Source organism: Ranitomeya variabilis, chromosome 4 (genome assembly GCF_051348905.1).
Source record: "Ranitomeya variabilis isolate aRanVar5 chromosome 4, aRanVar5.hap1, whole genome shotgun sequence".
In the NCBI taxonomy this organism is placed as follows: domain Eukaryota; kingdom Metazoa; phylum Chordata; class Amphibia; order Anura; family Dendrobatidae; genus Ranitomeya; species Ranitomeya variabilis.
The window spans coordinates 431,937,713-431,960,152 of NC_135235.1; the positions used below are offsets into that span (position 1 = coordinate 431,937,713).

General features: G+C 44.6%; 1 long non-coding RNA gene across 1 annotated transcript in view; it reads right to left on the reverse strand.

Annotated features, from left to right (window-relative positions):
- Positions 1 to 3,583: 3,583 nt before the first annotated feature.
- The window catches only part of LOC143768981 (uncharacterized), a 50,454-nt gene continuing 31,597 nt past the window's right edge, over positions 3,584 to 22,440 (reverse strand). The window contains exon 3 of the long non-coding RNA XR_013214147.1: positions 3,584 to 3,882. This is a non-coding gene — a long non-coding RNA (uncharacterized LOC143768981). The remainder of the gene's footprint in view (positions 3,883 to 22,440) is intronic.

The following is a 22,440-nucleotide window of genomic DNA, read 5'->3' on the forward strand; positions in this document are numbered from 1 at the left end:
TATTTTTATTTTCAGACTTAAAAAAAAATCTATTTTTTCCTTACTTTTTTACTTTCTCCCACAATGAGACTTTCACTTTCAGCAGCCTGATCACAGTTATAATCATTGCAATCCACAAGCATTGAAATGGATTATAACTGTCAGTGCTGCACTGACACAAGCCCCTGAGACCGTGCTCTGCGCATAGCCTGAGGGGCTTGCCATAGCCTGGTGACCAGGATGTCATCATGACGACATTGAATCACCATGGCAACGATCAGACCCCCGCGATGTGTTGCTTGGTGTATTTTGGATAGAATACCTGTTTTCTCTGTTGCAGTGGTCAGAATGATAAGCTGTGTATAACCCCGCTCACACCACTGATTGGCAACTCCCTGTATATACTGTGAAAGCAGCCAATCAGTGATGGGGACGAGGTTACACAAAATGGCCTGACTAGTCTGCACGAGACCTAGTCAGGCGTTGATAATCTCTGCTGATAAAACACTGGGTGTATTGAAACTATGGTACACAGTCTAGAAAGTGACACATCACTGGCATCAGGCTCCATTGCCCTATATTACATTGCACTCAGATGAGTATCAAAAAACCCGCTGACAGATTCCCTGTAATATTATATACTTTGTATATGATTCCAGGGCTTTCTATCAGCACACTAATGGAAAGATGTAATGCACAATAGATGTCTATATGTTTCACAATATCTATGATTACTGCATGTCCATTATAGCCTGAAAAAATGAATGGTCAAGTCTGAAATGCTGCACATTTTCAGTTTCAGAGATCATAGTACTTATGGAGTGTAAGGGTAGGTGCACACGGTCAGTAAATGTTGCAGGTTGGACGCTGCGTACTTGCGCAGAGTCCAACCTGCAGAGGACAGATGTTACAGCATAGTGGATGGGATTTCAAGAAATGCCATGTCCACTATGCATTCAGAAACGCCCGTGGCTCACTTGTGGAGACGGACATGCGGGGCGCATTTCTACAGCATGTATATTTATCTTGCGGAGACTGTATTGGACGTGGTGAATCTGCACAGTTCAGTGAACACATGCAGAATCACCTGCGTTCAATAGCCGGCAGCACTTAGCATGCAGCACATGTCCGCTGCTTCCAAAGCGCTGCCAATTACTGAACGTCTGCACATACCCTAAAATGACGGAAGGGATGCCATATTTCACTTTACATCAGCTCTGACAACTATATGATATGACGGGACAGTTCAAGATGAAGAGTTTGGGTCTTGAAATGACTAGGGCTGTCTTATGAGAAATATGTTAGAGAACACTAAGGCCATATCATAACATCTATCTGTTTTATATGAACAGGCAATACTGCATTATAATATATATAGGTTCTATTCAAAAAATTAGAATATAATCAAAAAGTTAATTTATTCCAGTTCTTCAATTCAAAAAGTGAAATTCATATATTAGATAGAGTCATTACAAACAGAGTGATCTATTTCAAGTGTTTATTTCTGTTAATGTTGATGATTATGGCTTACAGACAATGAAAACTCAAAAGTCATTATCTCAGTAAATTAGAATACTTTATAACATCAGCTTGAAAAATGATTTTAAAATCCGAAATGTTGGCCTACTGATATGTATGTTTAGTAAATGCACTCAATACTTGGTTGCGGCTCCTTTTGCATGAATTACTGCATCAATGCGGCGTGGAATGGAGGCGATCAGCCTGTGGCACTGCTGAGGTGTTATGGAAGCCCAGGTTGCTTTGTTAGCAGCCTTCAGCTCGTCTGCATTGTTGGATCTGGTGTCTCTCATCTTCCTCTTGACAATACCCCATAGATTCTCTATGGGGTTAAGGTCAGGTGAGTTTGCTGGCCAATCAAGCACAGTGATACTGTTGTTTTTAAACCAGGTACTGGTACTTTTGCCAGTGTTGTCAGATATATATGTTATTGCAATGTAATTTTGGAAAACCAAGATAAAAAACCCCCAAAACAAATGAAATAAATAAAACAAAATTCTGCCATTTTTAGGCAGAGCCTGATGAGTGCTGCATTTTTTTTTTATTCAATGCATAAATAGTTGCTAGTGATGTGCGAATATACTCGTTACTCGAGATTTCCCCAGCACGCTCGGGTGACCTCCGAGTAATTTTTAGTGCTCGGGGATTTAGTTTTCCTTACCTCAGCTGAATGATTTACATCTGTTAGCCAGCTTGATTACATGTGGAGATTCCCTAGCAACCAGGCAACCCCCACATGTACTAATGTTGGCTAACAGATGTAAATCATTCAGCTGCGGCGATGAAAACTAAATCTCCGAGCACTAAAAAATACTCGAAGGACACCCGAGCGTGCTCGGGAAATCTCGGGTAACGAGTATCACTAATAGTTGCGTCTAATTGACCCTTTACATAGGACAATAACCGGCCAAATCAACATGTAAACATCAGAGAGATCAATATTATTGTTCAATGGCTAATTGGATCATTTATGCAGACACTAAAGTTTCCATTATGGGCATTACATCTCCCCATGTAAACGGGACAGTAATTGTCCAAATCAACATGTAAACATAATGCACATTAGAGAGATCAATATTCTTGTTCATTTCTGTAGATTCTAAAATTTTCATTGTGGGCATTACTGTACATCTCCCCATGTAAGCAGGGCTCACGCTATCAACAATATGCAAACTGTATGGGAACCAATCCTATTAAATAATCTGTTGAAGCGGCTTGTGTAAAATTCCTGCATAACTGCCAATCAAATTGTTAAACTGTCAAGTGAGAATCACTATTTAATACTGGCAGGAATCAGCCTATTTATACCCAGCTTTAGCCCCCATTTAGAAGTGGCTGAATTTGATTGACTTTGCAGGGGATGTGGCGCTTTGTAACCAAAATGAAAGCTCCAGCTGTTATAAAAAGAAGTTAAGAAAGTAAAGAATTCTGCACCTATAATTATTAGAAAACTGGTCTTTCAGGTTGGGCAATCACACTAAGGCCACGTTCACACGTTCAGTACTTGGTCAGTTTTTTACCTCAGTATTTGTAAGCCAAAACCAGAAGTGGGTGATAAATACAGAAGTGGTGATGTGTTTCTATTATACTTTTCCTCTGATTGTTCCTCTCCTGGCTTTGTTAAAGGGAATCTGTTACCTCAATTTTGCCCTATAAACTGAGGCTACCGCCATCAGGAGCTTATCTACAGCATTCTGTAATGCTGTAGATAAGCCCTCGGTGTATCCTGAAAGATAGGTGCCGGGAAAGGTCGGAGAGGCCCGGCGCCAGCAGTACTTTACGCTGCCCTCAACAGGGCAGACAAAGTACTCCTGCGCAGGAGCGGCGGCAGGAAGCAAAGAAGAGGATGTCATCGTATGAAGATGGGAGGCCCTGGACCCGGACAAGAGACGCCCATCGGACCGGACCGCATTGGGACCGCTCCTGGGTGAGTATAATCTAACTTGTCTTTCAGGTAACATCGGGGGACTTATCTACACCATTACAGAATGCTGTAGATAAGCTCCTGATGGCAGTGGCCTCAGTTTCAAGGGCAAAATTGAGGTGATCGATTCCTTTTAACATGGTCTATGGGGTTACGCATACAATGAATAAAATACATGAATGTTCTCAGCTTACTTAGTATTTTATTAGTTCAGACTTTAGCTCTTCAATGGTTGTTTACTCACCATTCTCCAGATTTTTTCCAGGATCATTTTTACTTTGTAAATCTTTGCCCCATTTATGGCCCCTTCTGGATTTCATCAGCAATGTGAACATCAGCTGTCTACATTTCCAAGCCTTTCATGTAGAGCCATATAAAACAAAACACTTGGGCACAGTCTTTTTTCTTCTCAAATGCATAAAGCAAATCTGCAATCAGTTGAGAAACTCCTGCTATCCTCACTGTAAAACACATAAATTGTCCTTATACATCTTAAACCAGAACTCTAAAATATATATTTTTTTGCCTATATACTGTGGGATAAAATATAATTAAAAAATAATGTAGAGACTCTTGGGTATGGCATGTATTTACTGGATTAAGTTGAAATGATGTTTTTGGATTGTCTGCTCTGTTATTTCCTTCTTTCCCTGATAGGGGAAGAAGTAATAGTCCCTTTAGAAGGAATCTTGTCAGCACATTTTTGCTACCTCAACAGAGAGCAGCATGATGTAGGCAAAGAGAAGCTGAATCCAGCGACATATCACTTAAATTACTGGGTGCAGCTGTTCTCACACAATTAGTGCTTTTAGATTTCGAATTAAGCAAAGCTGAGAAGCTAACCACACTCACACCAGTCTCTCCATGTACAAAGTCTATAGACAATGAGCTGCTTATCAAAGGAGAGAGCATGCTAATAGCTGCTATTGCTTCATTTTGCTGAAGTAAAATTTTTCTTTTCAAAGCCAACAATATTACATGCAGTATGTAAAATAGGAGACAGGTCACTGAATATGTGAACACAGCACCAAATAAAGCCTCGCCCACAGGCCACCCCAGTGCACGAGAATCTCATTAACTGAAAACTGCAAATACAGATTAAACAATCACAAGATGGATTTCATCAGCCAATACATAATTTTAATCAGTTTAACGGTGCCAACCTTACAGTTTCTGTACACACGCTGCACCACCGCGCCTCTGCTCCGCAGGACCACTGCGCCACCAATCCCACACAGCTGACATAGGCAGGACAACGCTTCCCTGGCTTGCTGCTCCTATTCCTCTCAGTACGCATATACTGCACTAGCACGCCGTTACGCCTGCAGGACTACTGCGCCACCAATCTCTCTCAGTGGTCACAGTCAGGACAGCGCTCCCGTGGCTTACCGCAAACTTCTCCTGGACCGTCCATTTAATCGCGACTATGTGATAAAGGCCGAGGTCCGGCCGAAACGTCAAAATTGTCGCTCCACCCACCACCGTTAATAAAATTTATTCACTTGAAAGCACATTTTTCCATTGACTGCAGTGATTCTATATTTACTTTTTACAGTTTCTGTAGTTTACTTAGCAAAATTCTGCTGACAGGTTCCCTTTAACCCCTTCCCGACATCCGCCGCACTAGTACAGTGCTGCGGCAACTTTCCAATAAATATTTTTTTTTCTAATAAATCCATTTATTTATATAAATAATAAAAAAACAATAAAAGTACACATATTTAGTATCACCGCTGCCGTAACGACCCGTTCTATGAAACCGTCCCACTAGTTAAACCCTTCAGTAAACACCGTAAAAGAAATAAATAAAAAACAAGGCAAAAAACAATGCTTTATCATCATACCGCCGGACAAAAAGTGCAATAAAACGTGATAAAAAAGACGGATGTAAATAAAAATGGTTGAAAACATAATCTTATCCCACAAAAAAACAAGCCGCAATACAGCTCCATCAGCAGAAAAATAATTAAATTTAAAGCTCTCAGAATAAAGCGATGCAAAAATAATTTTTTCTTTAAAATAGTTTTTATTGTGTAAAAGCGCCAAAACATGAAAAAAAGATATAAGTGAGGTATCGCTGTAATCGTACTGACCCAAATAATAAAACTGCTTTATCAATTTTACCACACGCAGAACAGTATAAAAAAAATTATAAAAAAAAGCAATTCCTGAATTGCTGGTTTTGTTCATTCTGTCTCCCCAAAACAGGAATAAAAAGCGATCAAAAAATGTAATGTGCCCGAAAATGGTACCAATAAAAACGTCAACTCGTCCCGCAAAAAACAAGACCTCACCTGATTCTGTGGGCCAAAATATGGATAAATTATAGTTCTCAAAATGTGGTGATGCAAAAACTATTTTTTTGCAATAAAAATCGTCTTTTAGCGTGTGACAGCTGTCAAACATAAAAACCCGCTATAAAAACCTGCTATAAATAGTAAATCAAACCGCCCTTTATCACCCCCATAGTTATGGAAAAATAATAAATTAAAAAAAAGTATTTATTTCCATTTTCCCATTAAGGTTAGGGTTGGGGCTAAAGTTACAGTTAGGGTTGGGGCTAAAGTTAGGGTTACGGTTGGGGCTAGAGTTGGGGTCAGGGTTTGGATTATGTTTACGATTGGGATTAGGGTTGGGATTAGGGGTGTGGTTAGGGTTATGGTTATGGTTGGGATTAGGGATATGGGTGTGTGGGGGTTATAGTTGGAATTAGAATTGGGAGGTTTCCACTGTTTAGGCACATCAGGGGCTCTCCAAACGTGACATGGCGTCCGATCTCAATTCCAGCCAATTCTGCATTGAAAAAGTACGAGGGTGCTCCTTCACTTCCGAGCTCTGCCGTGCGCCCAAACAGTGGTTTACCCCCACATATGGGGTATCAGAGTACTCAGGACACATTGCACAACAACTTTTGTGTTTCAATTTCTATTGTTACCCGTGTGAAAATAAAAATTTGGGGGCTAAAAAATCATTTTTGTGAAAAAATATGATTTTTTATTTTTACGGCTCTACATTATAAACTTCTGAGAAGCACTTAGGGATTCAAAGTGCTCACCACACATCTAAATAAGTTCCTTAGGGGATCTACTTTCCAAACATGGTGTCACTTGTGGGGGGTTTTCACTGTTTAGGCACATCAGGGGCTCTCCAAACGCAACATGGTGTCCGATCTCTATTACAGCCAATTTTGCATTGAAAAGTCAAATGGCGCTCCTTCCCTTCCAAGCTCTGCCATGCACCCAAACAGTGGTTTACCCCCACATATGGGTAATCAGCGTACTCAGGACAATTTGCACAACAACTTTTGGGGTCTAATTTCTTCTGTTACCCTTGGTAAAATAAAACAAATTGGATCTGAAGTAAATTTTTTGTGAAAAAAGTTAAATGTTCATTTTTTTTAAACATTCCAAAAATTCCTGTAAAGCACTTGAAGGGTTAATAAACTTCTTGAATGTGGTTTTGAGTACCTTGAGAGGTTCAGTTTTTAGAATGGTGTCACTTTTGGGCATTTTCTGTCATATAGAACCCTCAAAGTCACTTCAAGTGTGAGGTGGTCCCTAAAAATAATGGTTTTGCAACTTTTAACCCTTCTACATTATAAACTTCTGAAAAGCACTTAGGGATTCAAAGTGCTCACCACACATCTAAATAAGTTCCTTAGGGGATCTACTTTCCAAACATGGTGTCACTTGTGGGGGGTTTTCACTGTTTAGGCACATCAGGGGCTCTCCAAACGCGACATGGTGTCCGATCTCTATTACAGCCAATTTTGCATTGAAAAGTCAAACGGCGCTCCTTCCCTTCCAAGCTCTGCCATGCGCCCAAACAGTGGTTTACCCCCACATATGGGGTATCAGCGTACTCAGGACAATTTGCACAACAACTTTTGGGGTCTAATTTCTTCTGTTACCCTTAGGAAAATGAAAAATTTTGGGCGAAAAATCATTTTTGTGAAAAAAATATGATTTTTATTTTTACGGCTCTACATTGTAAACTTCTGTGAAGCACCTGGGGGTTCAAAGTGCTCACCACACATCAAGATAAGTTCCTTAGGGGATCTACTTTCCAAAATGGTGTCACTTGTGGGGTTTTTTCACTGTTTAGGCACATGAGGGGCTCTCCAAACGCGACATGGTGTCTGATCTCAATTCGGCGCTACTTCCCTTCCAAGCGCTGCCATGCACCCAAACAGTAGTTTGCCCCCACATATGGGGTATCATCGTACTCAGGATAAATTGCACAACAACTTTTGGGGTCCAATTTTACCTGTTACCCTTGGTAAAATAAAACAAATTGGATCTGAAGTAAATTTTTTGTGAAAAAAGTTAAATGTTCATTTTTTTTAAACATTCCAAAAATTCCTGTGAAGCACTTGAAGGGTTAATAAACTTCTTGAATGTGGTTTTGAGTACCTTGAGAGGTTCAGATTTTAGAATGGTGTCACTTTTGGGCATTTTCTGTCATATAGAACCCTCAAAGTCACGTCAAGTGTGAGGTGGTCCCTAAAAATAATGGTTTTGCAACTTTTAACCCTTCTAACTTCCTAACACAAAATTGTGCTGATGTAAAGCAGACATGTGGGAAATGTTATTTACTAACTATTTTGTGTGATATGACTTTCTAATTTAAGGGCATAAAAACACAAATTTTGAAAATTGCAAAGTTTTCAAAATTTTCTCCAAATTTCCATTTTTTTCATAAATAAACACAAGTCATATTGAAGAAATTTACCACTACCATAAAGTACAATATGTCACCAGAAAACAGTCTCAGAATCACCAGGATCCGTTGAAGCATTTCAGAGTTATGACCTCATAAAGTGACAGTGGTCAGAATTGAAATAAATGGCCTGGTCAGGAAGTTGAAAACAGGCTTCGGGGTGAAGGGGTTAACCAGTCTCTCTGCCTCCTTCAAGGGAAAAGTTTTTCCCTGTCAAATCTTATAAGCAGGAGGCAAAGTAGTTTTATAACTCTACAGCAAACTATTGTAAGAACTAACTTACTATATTCCTTCACTCTTGGTGTCTAACAAAAAACAAAAATGTTATTTTTTGCAACACTTTATATATGGGGAAAAATACGGAGGAACAAGCAGGGTGGAAGGGTGTATTTAGTTGGATTAGGGAGGCACCTGTGAAAAAAAAAGCAGTGATTTGAGGGTGATGATGTCATCGAATTTCTGTTTGCCCTGTAGAGCATGTACTGTACTCATAGGCAGATTGGAAATCACATAACAGAGGTGCACCTAAAAGGGTTTTTAGGTTGCAGCATATTAATGACCCATCCATAAGATAGATCACTAGTTAGAAATCTGTGGTGGTCCGACACCTGGCACCCTCACTGATCAGATGTTATTTGCTCCAGCAACAGCTTAATAGCATTAAGCTACTTACTTGGTAGCAGCGTTTTTCGGAGGCCCATGACAGCACCACGAGAGTGGGGATCCGCCCTTCAGGAACAGGAAACCTACAGATACAAAAGGGCGGCACCTCTCCCATGTATCAGTAGTATTCCAGAGATTGAGAGGACTACCGCGGTTAGTAGCATACATATATATATATATATATATATATATATATATATATATATATATATATATATATATACATAATCATATCAACTCATATATAATCAGCCCACCAGATATCACACGTGAAAAAACTCTATATTATTAATATTATCTCTTATAATTATTTAACCCCTTCATGACCCAGCCTATTTTGACCTTAATGACCTGGCCGTTTTTTGCAATTCTGACCAGTGTCCCTTTATGAGGTAATAACTCAGGAACGCTTCAACGGCTCCTAGCGATTCTGAGATTGTTTTTTCGTGACATATTGGGCTTCATGATAGTGGTAAATTTAGGTCGATAATTTCTGCGTTTATTTGTGAAAAAAAACGGAAATTTGGCGAAAATTTAGAAAATTTCGCAATTTTCACATTTTGAATTTTTATTTTGTTAAACCAGAGTTATGTGACACAAAATAGTTAATAAATAACATTTCCCACATGTCTAATTTACATCAGCACAATTTTGGAAACAAAATTTTTTTTTCTAGGAAGTTACAAGGGTTAAAATTTGACCAGTGATTTCTAATTTTTACAACGAAATTTACAAAACCATTTTTTTAGGGACCACCTCACATTTGAAGTCAGTTTGAGGGTTCTATATGGCTGAAAATACCCAAAAGTGACACCATTCTAAAAACTGCACCCCTCAAGGTGCTCAAAACCACATTCAAGAAGTTTATTAACCCTTCAGGTGTTTCCCAGCAGCAGAAGCAACATGGAAGGAAAAAATGAACATTTAACTTTTTAGTCACAAAAATGATCTTTTAGCAACAATTTTTTTATTTTCCCAAGGGTAAAAGGAGAAACTGGACCAAGAACGTTGTTGTCCAATTTGTCCTGAGTACGCTGATACCTCATATGTGGGGGTAAACCACTGTTTGGGCGCACGGCAGGGCTCGGAAGGGAAGGGGCGCCGTTTGACTTTTTGAATGAAAAATTGGCTCCAATCTTTAGCGGACACCATGTCGCGTTTGGAGAGCCCCCGTGTGCCTAAACATTTTAGCTCCCCCACAAGTGACCCCATTTTGGAAACTAGACCCCCAAGGAACTTATCTAGAAGCATAGTGAGCACTTTAAATCCTCAGGTGCTTCACAAATTGATCCGTAAAAATGAAAAGGTACTTTTTTTTCACACAAAATTTCTTTTAGCCTCAATTTTTTCATTTTTACATGGGCAACAGGATAAAAAGGATACTAAAATTTGTTGAGCAATTTCTCCTGAGTACACCAATACCTCACATGTGGGGGTAAACCACTGTTTGGGCACATGATAAGGCTCGGAAGGGAAGGAGCGCCATTTGACTTTTTGAATGAAAAATTATCTCCATCGTTAGCGGACACCATGTCGCGTTTGGAAAGCCCCTGTGTGCCTAAACATTGGAGCTCCCCCACAAGTGACCCCATTTTGGAAACTAGACCCCCCAAGGAACTTATCTAGAAGCATAGTGAGCACTTTAAACCCTCAGGTGCTTCCCAAATTGATCCGTAAAAATGAAAAAGTACTTTTTTTTCACTCAAAAATTTTTTAGCCTCAATTTTTTCATTTTCACATGGGCAACAGGAAAAAATGGATCTTAAAATTTGTTGGGCAATTTCTCCTGAGTACGACGATAGCTCATATGTGGGGGTAAACCACTGTTTGGGTGCACGGCAAGGCTCGGAAGGGAAGGCGCGCCATTTGACTTTTTGAATGGAAAGTTAGCTCCAATCGTTAGCGGACACCATGTCGCGTTTGGAGAGCCCCTGTGTGCCTAAACATTGGAGCTCCCCTACAAGTGACCCCATTTTGGAAACTAGACCCCCCAAGGAACTTATGTAGATGCATAGTGAGCACTTTAAACCCCCAGGTGCTTCACAGAAGTTTACAATGCAGAGCCGTGAAAATAAAAAATCATTTTTCTTTCCTCAAAAATGATGTTTTAGCAAGCAATTTTTTTATTTTCACAAGGGTAACAGGAGAAATTGGACCCCAATAGTTGTTGCCCAGTTTGTCCTGAGTACACTGATACCCAATATGTGGGGGTAAACCACTGCTTGGGCACACGTCGGGGCTCGGAAAGGAAGTAGTGACGTTTTGAAATGCAGACTTTAATGGAATGGTCTGCGGGCGTCATGTTGCGTTTGCGGAGCCCCTGATGTGCCTAAACAGTAGAAACCCCCAAAAGTGACCCCATTTTGGAAACTAGACCCCCCAAGGAACTTATCTAGATATGTGGTGAGCACTTTGAACCCCCAAGTGCTTCACAGAAGTTTACAACGCAGAGCCGTGAAAATAAAAAATCATTTTTCTTTCCTCAAAAATTATGTATTAGCAAGCAATTTTTTATTTTCACAAGGGTAACAGGAGATATTGGACCCCAATAGTTGTTGCCCAGTTTGTCCTGAGTATGCTGGTACCCCATATGTGGGGGTAAACCACTGTTTGGGCGCACGTCAGGGCTCGGAAGGGAGGGAGCACCATTTGACTTTTTGAACGCAAGATTGGCTGGAATCAATGGTGGCGCCATGTTGCATTTGGAGACCCCTGATGTGCCTAAACAGTGGAAACCCCTCAATTCTAACTCCAACACTAACCCCAACACACCCCTAACCCTTATCCCACCTCTAGCCATAACCCTAATCACAACCCTAACCCCAACACACTCCTAACCACAACCCTAACCCTAATCCCTACCCTAACCCTAATCCCAACCCTAACCCTAACCCCAACTTTAACTCCAACACACCCCTAACCATAACCCTAACGACAAGCCTATTCTTAACCCTATTTCCAACCTTAGCCCTAATTCCAACCCTAACTCTAATTCCAACCCTAAGGCTATGTGCCCACGTTGCGGATTCGTGTGAGATTTTTCCGCACCATTTTTTTAAAATCTGCAGGTAAAAGGCACTGCGTTTTACCTGCGGATTTACCGTGGATTTCCAGTGTTTTTTATGCAGATTTCACCTGCGGATTCCTATTGAGGAACAGGTGTAAAACGCTGCGGAATCCGCACAAAGAATTAACATGTTGCGGAAAATACAACGCAGCATTTCCGCCCTGTATTTTCCGCACCATGGGCACAGCAGATGGTACTGTAAACCTGATGGAATACTGCTACGAATCCACAGCGGCAAATCCGCTGCGGATCCGCAGCCAAATCCGCACCGTGTGCACATAGCCTAATTCTAACGCTAACCCTAGTTCTAACCCTAACCCTACCCCTAACCCTACCCCAACCCTAACCCTACCCTTAACCCTACCCCTAGTTCTAACTCTAGTTCTAACCCTAGTGAAAAAAAAAATATTTTCTTTATTTTATTATTGTCCCTACGTATGGGGGTGATAACTATTTACTATTTTTTGTTATTTTGATCACTGTGATAGGTTTTATCACAGTGATCAAAATGTAGCAGGAACGAATCTGCCGGCCGGCATTTTGGAAGATGGCGGCGCCCGTGGAGAAGATGGACGGACACCGGGAAGCTCGGTAAGTATGAGGGGGGGGGATCGGAGCACGGGGGGGTGATCGGAGCAGGGGGGGTGGGATCGGAGCACGGGGGGAGCGGACAGGAGGACGGGGGAGCGGACAGGACGACAGAGGGGAGCGAAGCACAGGATGGAGGACTGGGGAGTTGATCGGTGGCGGTGGGGGGGTGCAGACCAGTGTTTCCAGCCATGGCCGATGATATTGCAGCATCGGCCATGGCTGGATTGTAATATTTCACCAGTTTTCTTAGTGAAATATTACAAATCGCTCTGATTGGCTGTTTCACTTTCAACAGCCAATCAGAGCGATCGTAGCCATGGGGGGGTGAAGCCACCCCCCTGGGCTGAAGTACCACTCCCCCTGTCCCTGCAGATCGGGTGAAATTGGAGTTAACCCTTTCACCCGATATGCAGGGACGCGATCATTCCATGACGCCACATAGGCGTCACAGGTCGGATTGGCACCGACTTTCATGACGCCTACGTGGCGTCAAAGGTCGGGAAGGGGTTAAGGAAGTGCAACCCCCACGTGAATAGGGAGGGAACTAAGGGTGCTGTCATGGGCCTCCGAAAAACGCTGCTACCAGTAAGTAGCTTAATGTTTTATTCGGACTCCCATGACAGCACCACGAGAGATTTACAGAGATGTAAGCTACCTTAGGGAGGGACTATAGCCTGCAGCACCCTTAACCCGAAGGTGAGATCTGAGGAGCACCCCAAGTCCAACCGATAGTCTTTGAAAAAGGTGGAAGGGGATGACCATGTGGCCGCCTTACATATCTGTTCGATTGATACTCCAGATCTCTCTGCCCAGGATGATGCCATGGCCCGGTTGGAATGCGCCCTCAGATTCTGCGGAGCCGGACCCCCACCTGCTGTATAAGCCAGAGAGATAGCCTCCTTAATCCATCTAGCTAGTGTGCATTTTGATACTCTATACCCTTTCCTAGGACCCTGAAAGGATAAGAATAGTGCATTATCTCTCTTCCAAGTATTAGTGACAGAGATATAATGCAGAAGACACCTTCTGACATCTAAAGTATGGAGATTATCTTCTTTAGAGTTAGAAGGATTAGAGAGAAATGATGGTAGAACTATTTCCTGAGACCTGTGGAAATGTGATGCTACTTTCGGCAAGTAAGCTGGGTCCGGCCTGAGGATTACCCTATCCTGCAAGAATTCAGTATAAGGGGGAAGCCTGGAAAGTGCTTGGATATCTCCTACTCTACATGCAGATGTTATTGCTACCAGAAAAGCTGTTTTGAGGGATAGCAGTTTTATTGAGGCTGATTGTAGGGGTTCGAAGGGCTCTTTTGTCAAAGATGAAAGGACTAGATTAAGATCCCACGGAACCGACATACTCTTATGTATGGGTCTAGCTCTACCAACGGCCTTAATAAACCTCGAAACCCAATAATTGTTGGCAAGATTACAAGAAAATAGGGCTCCCAGGGCTGAGACTTGTACTCTTAGTGTACCCGTGGAAAGATTTAATTCCAATCCCTTCTGCAGAAATTCTAGAATTTGTCGTATTGGCAAGCCCTTTTTTATATCGAAGTCTGATATGGCTAGGAACTTTTTCCAAGTTCTAGAGTAGATCTTAGTTGTGACCTGCTTCCTACTCTTAAGAAGAGTATCTACTAAATTCGGGGAGAAGCCTCTGTCTTTTAACAACGACCGCTCAAACTCCATGCCGTTAAATGGAGTCCCTTCACTTGTGGATGGCTGATCGGACCTTGGCAAAGCAAGTCTGGAATGTCTGGAAGCACCCAAGGATCGTCTACCGTCATTGTCCTGAGCCATACAAACCAGGTCCTCCTGGGCCAGAACAGGGCAATTAGTATAACTTTTGCCCCACCCTCCCTGATTTTCCTCACCACCAGAGGCAACAGGTTCAATGGCGGGAAAGCGTAGGCCAAATGAAAATCCCATTTTATGAGGAAGGCGTCCACTGCCAGAGGATTCTCCCTGGGATTCAAGGAACAAAATTTTCTCACTTTTCTGTTGCATTTGGTGGCAAAGAGGTCTACCTCTGGTTGACCCCATTTGCGGACAATCAGATTGAAGTTGTCCCTGTTTAAAGACCATTCGCCTTGCCTTAGGGTATTGCGGCTGAGAAAGTCTGCCTTTATATTTTCTTTTCCTCTGATGTGGAGCACAGTTAAAGATAGAAAATGTGTCTCTGCTGTCTGGAAAAGGCGATTTGCCATCTGCATCAGAGCCTCGGAACGTGTTCAACCTTGATGATTTATATAGGCCACCGCCACCTGGTTGTCTGAAAGGATCCTGACGTGGTGACCCTGTAGGTATATGAGGAGTTTTTTAACCGATAATTCAATGGCCATTAACTCCCTTTGGTTGGATGTAGTCGTTGTAAGGGAGTCCCATTGTCCCTGAACCACAATGTCACCCATGTGAGCCCCCCACCACGAGGGGCTAGCATCCATGGTTATCACTCGAGTTATATCTACTACCCAAGGAACACCCACGGCTAAATTATCCTTGTCTAGCCACCATCTAAGCGACCTAAGGGTTAATGGGTTCAATGTTATTTTTTCATGTAAGGACCCTCCTACGGCCCTATCATTCATCAAAACATCTTTTTGAAGAGGTCTAGTGTGAAGCTGAGCCCACATGACAGCCGGAATACAAGATGTCAGGGACCCTAAAAAGGACATGGCCTGTCTAAGGGTCATGGTGGGTTTATCAATTGCTTTTAACACTAGATGCTGAATCTCAATTGACTTATCCGGGGAAAGACAGCACTGCTGGGTATCTGAATCCAACAGCAGGCCTAGGAACTTTTGAACTTTTAGGGGCTGTAACCGAGATTTATCATAATTTATTATCCAGCCTAGATGTTCTAGTTTTCTCCTAGCCACCTCCCATTGCGATAGGCAATGATTTGCTGAATTCCCCACTATGAGAAAGTCATCTAAGTATGGGACAATGAAAATATTAGATTCCCGTAAATGTGCCATAACCTCCGCAACTATTTTTGTAAATACTCTGGGGGCAGCTGATAACCCAAAGGGAAGTGCCGTATATTGAAAGTGGCGAACTATTCCCCCCTATAAAAACAGCCACCCTTAAGAATTGTTGAAAATCCATATGGATAGGTACATGATAGTAAGCATCTTTTAAATCCACTACTACCATGAAACAGTCTTTAAACAGCATCTTTATTGTTGAACTAATAGATTCCATTTTAAAGGTATGTTTGACCAAAAAACTATTAAGGGACCTAAGATTTATAATGGTCCTAAAAGTTTTATCGGGTTTCTGGATAAGAAACAGAGGAGAGTAAAATCCCCTACCTCTTTCAGAATCTGGGATTTCTATCAGTACATTTTTCAGACATAAAGATGTGACTTTCGATTCTAACACCGACTGTTCAATGGCAGAAGCACGCAGGGGAGTAAGTTTAAAGCTATAACCTGGGATATGAATAAACTCAAGTTTGAGTCCCTGAGATATAACGCTTCGCACCCAGTTACTATTCGTGATTTCTGACCATACTGCAGAAAAGGGCAACAACCTCCCCCCTACCGGTAACGCTAGTCATTGGTCTGGCTTCTTCCTTTCCCTCGAGGAACGAAGGAACAAAAATCCCGTACCTCTTCTACGCCTTTCTTCCCCTCTAAATCGGTCCCTAGTGGGTGAAAATGTACGTTTTCTTCCCCGACCAAACCTTTTCTTGTTGAAGGGACGACGATAAGACGTGTACAGATTAGGGAACTTCTTCTTATCATCGCCAGCATTCTTTAGTAATTCATCCAATGCTGGACCGAATAAATACTCTCCTTTGCATGGAATGGCCCAGAGCTTTGATCTTGCCTGAATGTCCCCTGACCAGCATTTCAACCATAGGGCTCTTCTAGCAGCATTAGATAGACCTGCTGCTCTAGCCGCCATCTTCACTGAGTCGACAGAAGCATCTGATAAGAAGGCAGCGGCCTCCTGGATGACTGGTAGAGCATTTCACATAACGTCTCTAGAAGCACCTTCCTTAAACTGGGATTCTAACTGGTCCAGCCAGACCATCATTGATCTTGCTGTACAGGTTGATGCTACTGCTGGCCTTAAGGAACCAGCCGCCATTTCCCAGGCTCCCTTCAGGAAGGAATCTGCCTTCCTGTCAAGTGGATCCTTAACAGATACCAAATCTTCAAAAGGCAGCGAAGCTCGTTTTGAGACTTTGGCCACTGCTGCATCTAGTTTAGGGGCCTTGTCCCAAGTATTGATTGCCGGATCGTCAAAAGGATATCTACACTTTAAAGCTGGTGACAGGGAACCTTTCTTCTCAGGCTTCTTCCATTCCTTAAGAATAAGTTCCTGGATTTTCTCATTTAATGGAAAAGACCTATGTCTATTCTGATCAAGTCCACTGAACATCATCTCTTCCTTGGATAACTGCGGCTTGGGATCTGCAATACCCATTGTTCCCCTGACTGACTTGACTAATTTGTCAACTCTATCAAGAGGTAAACAAAAGCGGCCCGAATCTTCTCCCGACGAGGAGGTCGAGGAACCTGAATCGTAGGAGCCTTCATCTCCATCATCATTCCTTGAAGAATCAGAGACCCGGGAACCTTTGGACTTTGAGGGTCCGGCTTGAGATAGGGACTTAAGACTCTGCTTAACTTCTGCCCTAATCATCTCCTTCAGGCTTGTCGCCATATTAGAAGATTCTTCCGCTACCTGAGGGAGTATAGTAAGGCAATGTAGACTTCCTAGACTTAGTGCCACTCCACCCCTCCCCTTTCCCTGAGACCTCACCGTCTGCTGGATACAGGGGCCACATAATTTTTTCAGGCATGAATCTGGTAAGGGGACTCCAGAGAGTGCGCATTCCTTGTGTTTAGCCTTACCGATACACTCCTTCCCCTAAAATAAATGATATGAGGGGGACTGCGTCACTGAGTGCACTTTCTCATAGATCACTTACCAGTGGCTGCAGAGAAAAAAGATACCGGAATACGAGGGGGGTCCTTTTCTGAATGATGCGTCCGATCTTTGCTTGGAGGAGCTTTTACGACCGGAATCGTCACTTCTCCTTGGCTTTGGGCTTCTGACGAGTCTCCTCCGGCAGCAGGCCCTGCTGCTCATGGTCACTCTCCATCCTGATGCTTAATGCCAGAAGCAAGGGTCCGAACCTGGAGCCTGCTTATAACCCCCTCTTCCGGTTCAGCAGATTTGCCTGGCGCTGCCCCCTGATTCGCCGCCCCCCAGGTGCAGGTGACAGGTAGGACCTGCCTTGCAATTACCGGTGGGCGCCGCCATATTGGAGCCACCGCACATGCGCGGCAACTCTGACCCTGGAAACACACGCCGACTCCGCCCCTAGACATTACCGCGGCTCCCAGTGCTTCCTGTCGGCGCCGATAGCAGCACGGGACGCCCGGACAGACAGCGGTGTCCCGGACGGCCCCCCGGAACTGCATCCCCACACCCTGGGAACACAGCGATGGGCACATACTTACCTTGCGCCGGCTCGAGACAGAAAGATCGCTGGCCCACCGCTCCCTGCTGCCAGCATCACTGACGTGCAGCCCTGCCAGGACCACCGTGATGCCTCCAGGAACTCCGCACCGGTCGAGGTAGGAGACCCCCTCGCTACCTGAGTCGGCAAGTCGGCCTGGACCTTCTGTAGGATCCAGTCCCTATAGGAACAGGAAACCAACTGATACGTGGGAGAGGTGCCGCCCTTTTGTATCTGTAGGTTTCCTGTTCCTGAAGGGCGGATCCCCTCTCTCGTGGTGCTGTCATGGGAGTCCGAATAAATAAACACTTTGAAAGGAGATACAAAGTACAGTTCCATTCAACATGTAGCAGACGCTTGCTGTACATTTTCTACTGAGTACGCCGCTACCCTATTTGTGGGGGAATGCTACTATTTGGGCGCATGGCAGGGCTTGGAAAGGAAGGAACAGCGTTTGTCTTTTTGAACTAAAAAATGGGTGGAATCCAGAGCGGACGCTATGTTGCGTTCGGAGAGCCCCTGGTGTGCTGTGCCTAAACAGTGGAAACCCCCACAAGTGACACAATTTTGGAAAATAGACCCCCTTAGGAAACTTATCTAGATGTGCCCTAAGCACCTTGAACCCCCAGGTGCTTCACAGAAGTTTATAAAGTACAGTTGTGAGAATAAAAAAAATTACATTATATCAACAAATATGTAATTTTAGCCAAATTTTTTTTATTTTCACAAGGATAACAGGAGAAAATGGACCCCAAAATGTGTTGGACAATTTCTACTGAGTATGCCGCTACCACATACGTGGGGGAATGCTACTATTTGGGCTGACGGTAGGGCTTGGAAGGGAAGGAGCACCGTTTGACTTTTTGAAAGCACAAACGTCTGGAATCGACAGTGGATGGCATGTTGCGTTTGGAGAGCTCCTTATATGCCTAAACAGTGACAAAACCCCACAAGTGACCCCATTTTGGAAACTACACCCCTTAAGGATTTTATCCAGGAGTACAGTGAGCATTTTGAACCCACAGGTACTACACAGAATTTGATAAAATTAGGTATCCATATTGAAAATTTTCATTTTTTTTTCACAAAAATGTTGTTTTAGCCCCATATTTTATATTTTCACAATGGATAATAGGAGAAAAGGGTCCATATAATTTGTTGCCCAATTTGTCACGAAGGCGTTGATACCCCATATGTCATCAAAAACTTCTGCTTGGGCACATGGCAGGGCTAGGAAAGGAAAGAGCATTATTTGACTGGGATAGATTGTGAATGCTATGTCGCATTTGAAGAGGCCCTGACATGTGAAAACAGCAGAAACCCCCACAAGAGACCCCATTTTGGAAACTAGACCCCTCAAGGAATTCATCTAGGGGTTTAGTATTTTGAACCCGTAGGTGCCTCACAGAATTTTATGACACTGAGACGTGCAGAATATGACATTTTAGTGGTAAAAATATAATTTTTTTATTTGCTGAAAATTTGGCAGGTAAACAAGGTTGATGGGTGAAACTAGACTCCACAACTTCTTGTGCAAATTCTCCCAAATGCGGTGCTGCCCCATAAGTTGTCAGAAATTACTCTTAGGCCACAGGTCATGGCTGAGAAGGAAGGAGCGAAGGAGTGCTATTTGGCTTTTGGAGCTTAGATTTTGCAAAAACAGTGTACGGGCGACAATTGCGGACCTCCGAAGGAACCAGAACAGCAGAAAACCCCCAAAAGTGACCCCATTGTAGAAACTGCACCTCTCAATGAATTCATTTAAGGCTGCAATTACCATTTTGTAAAATCCATCCCAGTCTTTATTCTGGAGAACTACAAATCTGTCAGTCTAGTACCCATACATTGGTCCCCCACAGAGTGTAGCACCGTATGGTGCCCAGCTTGTGCGTCTGGCAATACGCACCCATAAATTAAAGGGCACCTGTCACCCCGTTTTTTCCGTATGAGATAAAAATACTGTTAAATAGGGCCTGAGCTGTGCATTACAACAGTGTATTTTGTGGACCCCGATTCCCCACCTATGCTGCCAAAATACGTTACCAAAGTAGCCGTTTTCGCCTGTCAATCAGGCTGGTCTGGTCAAAAGGGCGTGGTGTCTTCCCCCAGATCTTGCTTAGTTTTCCGTTGGTGGCGTAGTGGTTTGCGCATGCCCAAGGTCCCGAATCCACTGCACAGGGGAGTGCAAAGAGCGCGATGTGCGTTATTTCCCTGTTGATCGGTGGGGGCGGCCATCTTTCTTTGGCCGCGCGTGCGCAGATGGAGCGCTCTGCTGCCCGCGGCTTCAGGAAAATGGCCGCGGGATGCCGCGCGTGCGCAGATGGAGATCGCGGCGGCCATTTTCCTGAAGCCGAGATGCAAATTCTGCTTCAGGAAAATGGCCGCTGCGATCTCCATCTGTGCGGTGTCACGGCCGTGGCATGCTATTAGGGACCAGCTGACATCGCACAGTCTGAAGAAGCCGTAGGGAGGGGAGTGAGAGGCGAGGATATGCACTGCGCACGGGCACGGATCACAGGCCCGCGGTGGGATTACATTAGACGACACTGCGAGGCGGGATCTCGGCCAGCGCACCCGCACAGGCGCAGCCAGCCTGACACCAAATGATGTCAGAAGACGGGCAGCGCAAAATGTGTGCATGGCCAAGGGCTAACCTAACAGCGCAGGCTCCGGGACAGATTCAAACAACGCTGAGGAGGCGGCGCACGGCGCCAAGGGGGTAAAAATGATGGCTGTGCTGCGTCACACGACAAAGGAAAGTTCCACCTACCGGACGGTTTAACGCTGTGATGGGACACATTTCATAACTGTTAGGTTCCGCATGTGCAAGGAGCACCACGAAAAGAGGCACTTTTTCCCTTTGCATCATTACTGCTGCACAAGGTGGCTCCTTCAGTAACAAACGCCTGGGGGGGGGGGGGGGTTCAGGTTCCCTTAAAGTAAACTTGTTGTGACTGCGTGGCGGTCGCAGTACACGTTGCCGTATACACAGCAGGGGAACAGCTGGCGGTGCTGAACCCCACTAACACATTGGCGAGGTGTTTGGCTCTGTGCGTACAGCACTTCTGGACGGCAACTGGCGGTGTTGGAGCCCAGGGACAGGTGGAGGAGGAGGAGGTTGGAGGAGGTAGGAGGGATTGCCACACACACAGCAGGGGAACAGCTGACGTTACTGAACCCCAATAATAGAGGAGGGACTGTTGACTGTGCGTACAGCACTTCTGGACGGCAACTGGCGTTGTTGGAGCCCAGGGACAGGTGGAGGAGGAGGAGGTTGGAGGAGGTAGGAGGGATTGCCACACACACAGCAGGGGAACAGCTGACGTTACTGAACCCCAATAACAGAGGAGGGACTGTTGACTGTGCGTACAGCACTTCTGGACGGCAACTGGCGGTGTTGGAGCCCAGGGACAGGTGGAGGAGGAGGAGGAGGTTGGAGGAGGTAGGAGGGATTGCCACACACACAGCAGGGGAACAGCTGACGTTACTGAACCCCAATAACAGAGGAGGGACTGTTGACTGTGCGTACAGCACTTCTGGACGGCAACTGGCGTTGTTGGAGCCCAGGGACAGGTGGAGGAGGAGGAGGTTGGAGGAGGTAGGAGGGATTGCCACACACACAGCAGGGGAACAGCTGACGTTACTGAACCCCAATAACAGAGGAGGGACTGTTGACTGTGCGTACAGCACTTCTGGACGGCAACTGGCGTTGTTGGAGCCCAGGGACAGGTGGAGGAGGAGGAGGTTGGAGGAGGTAGGAGGGATTGCCACACACACAGCAGGGGAACAGCTGACGTTACTGAACCCCAATAACAGAGGAGGGACTGTTGACTGTGCGTACAGCACTTCTGGACGGCAACTGGCGTTGTTGGAGCCCAGGGACAGGTGGAGGAGGAGGAGGAGGCTGGAGGAGGTAGGAGGGATTGCCACACACACAGCAGGGGAACAGCTGACGTTACTGAACCCCAATAACAGAGGAGGGACTGTTGACTGTGCATACAGCACTTCTGGACGGCAACTGGCGTTGTTGGAGCCCAGGGACAGGTGGAGGAGGAGGAGGTTGGAGGAGGTAGGAGGGATTGCCACACACACAGCAGGGGAACAGCTGACGTTACTGAACCCCAATAACAGAGGAGGGACTGTTGACTGTGCGTACAGCACTTCTGGACGGCAACTGGCGGTGTTGGAGCCCAGGGACAGGTGGAGGAGGAGGAGGAGGTTGGAGGAGGTAGGAGGGATTGCCACACACACAGCAGGGGAACAGCTGACGTTACTGAACCCCAATAACAGAGGAGGGACTGTTGACTGTGCGTACAGCACTTCTGGACGGCAACTGGCGTTGTTGGAGCCCAGGGACAGGTGGAGGAGGAGGAGGTTGGAGGAGGTAGGAGGGATTGCCACACACACAGCAGGGGAACAGCTGACGTTACTGAACCCCAATAACAGAGGAGGGACTGTTGACTGTGCGTACAGCACTTCTGGACGGCAACTGGCGTTG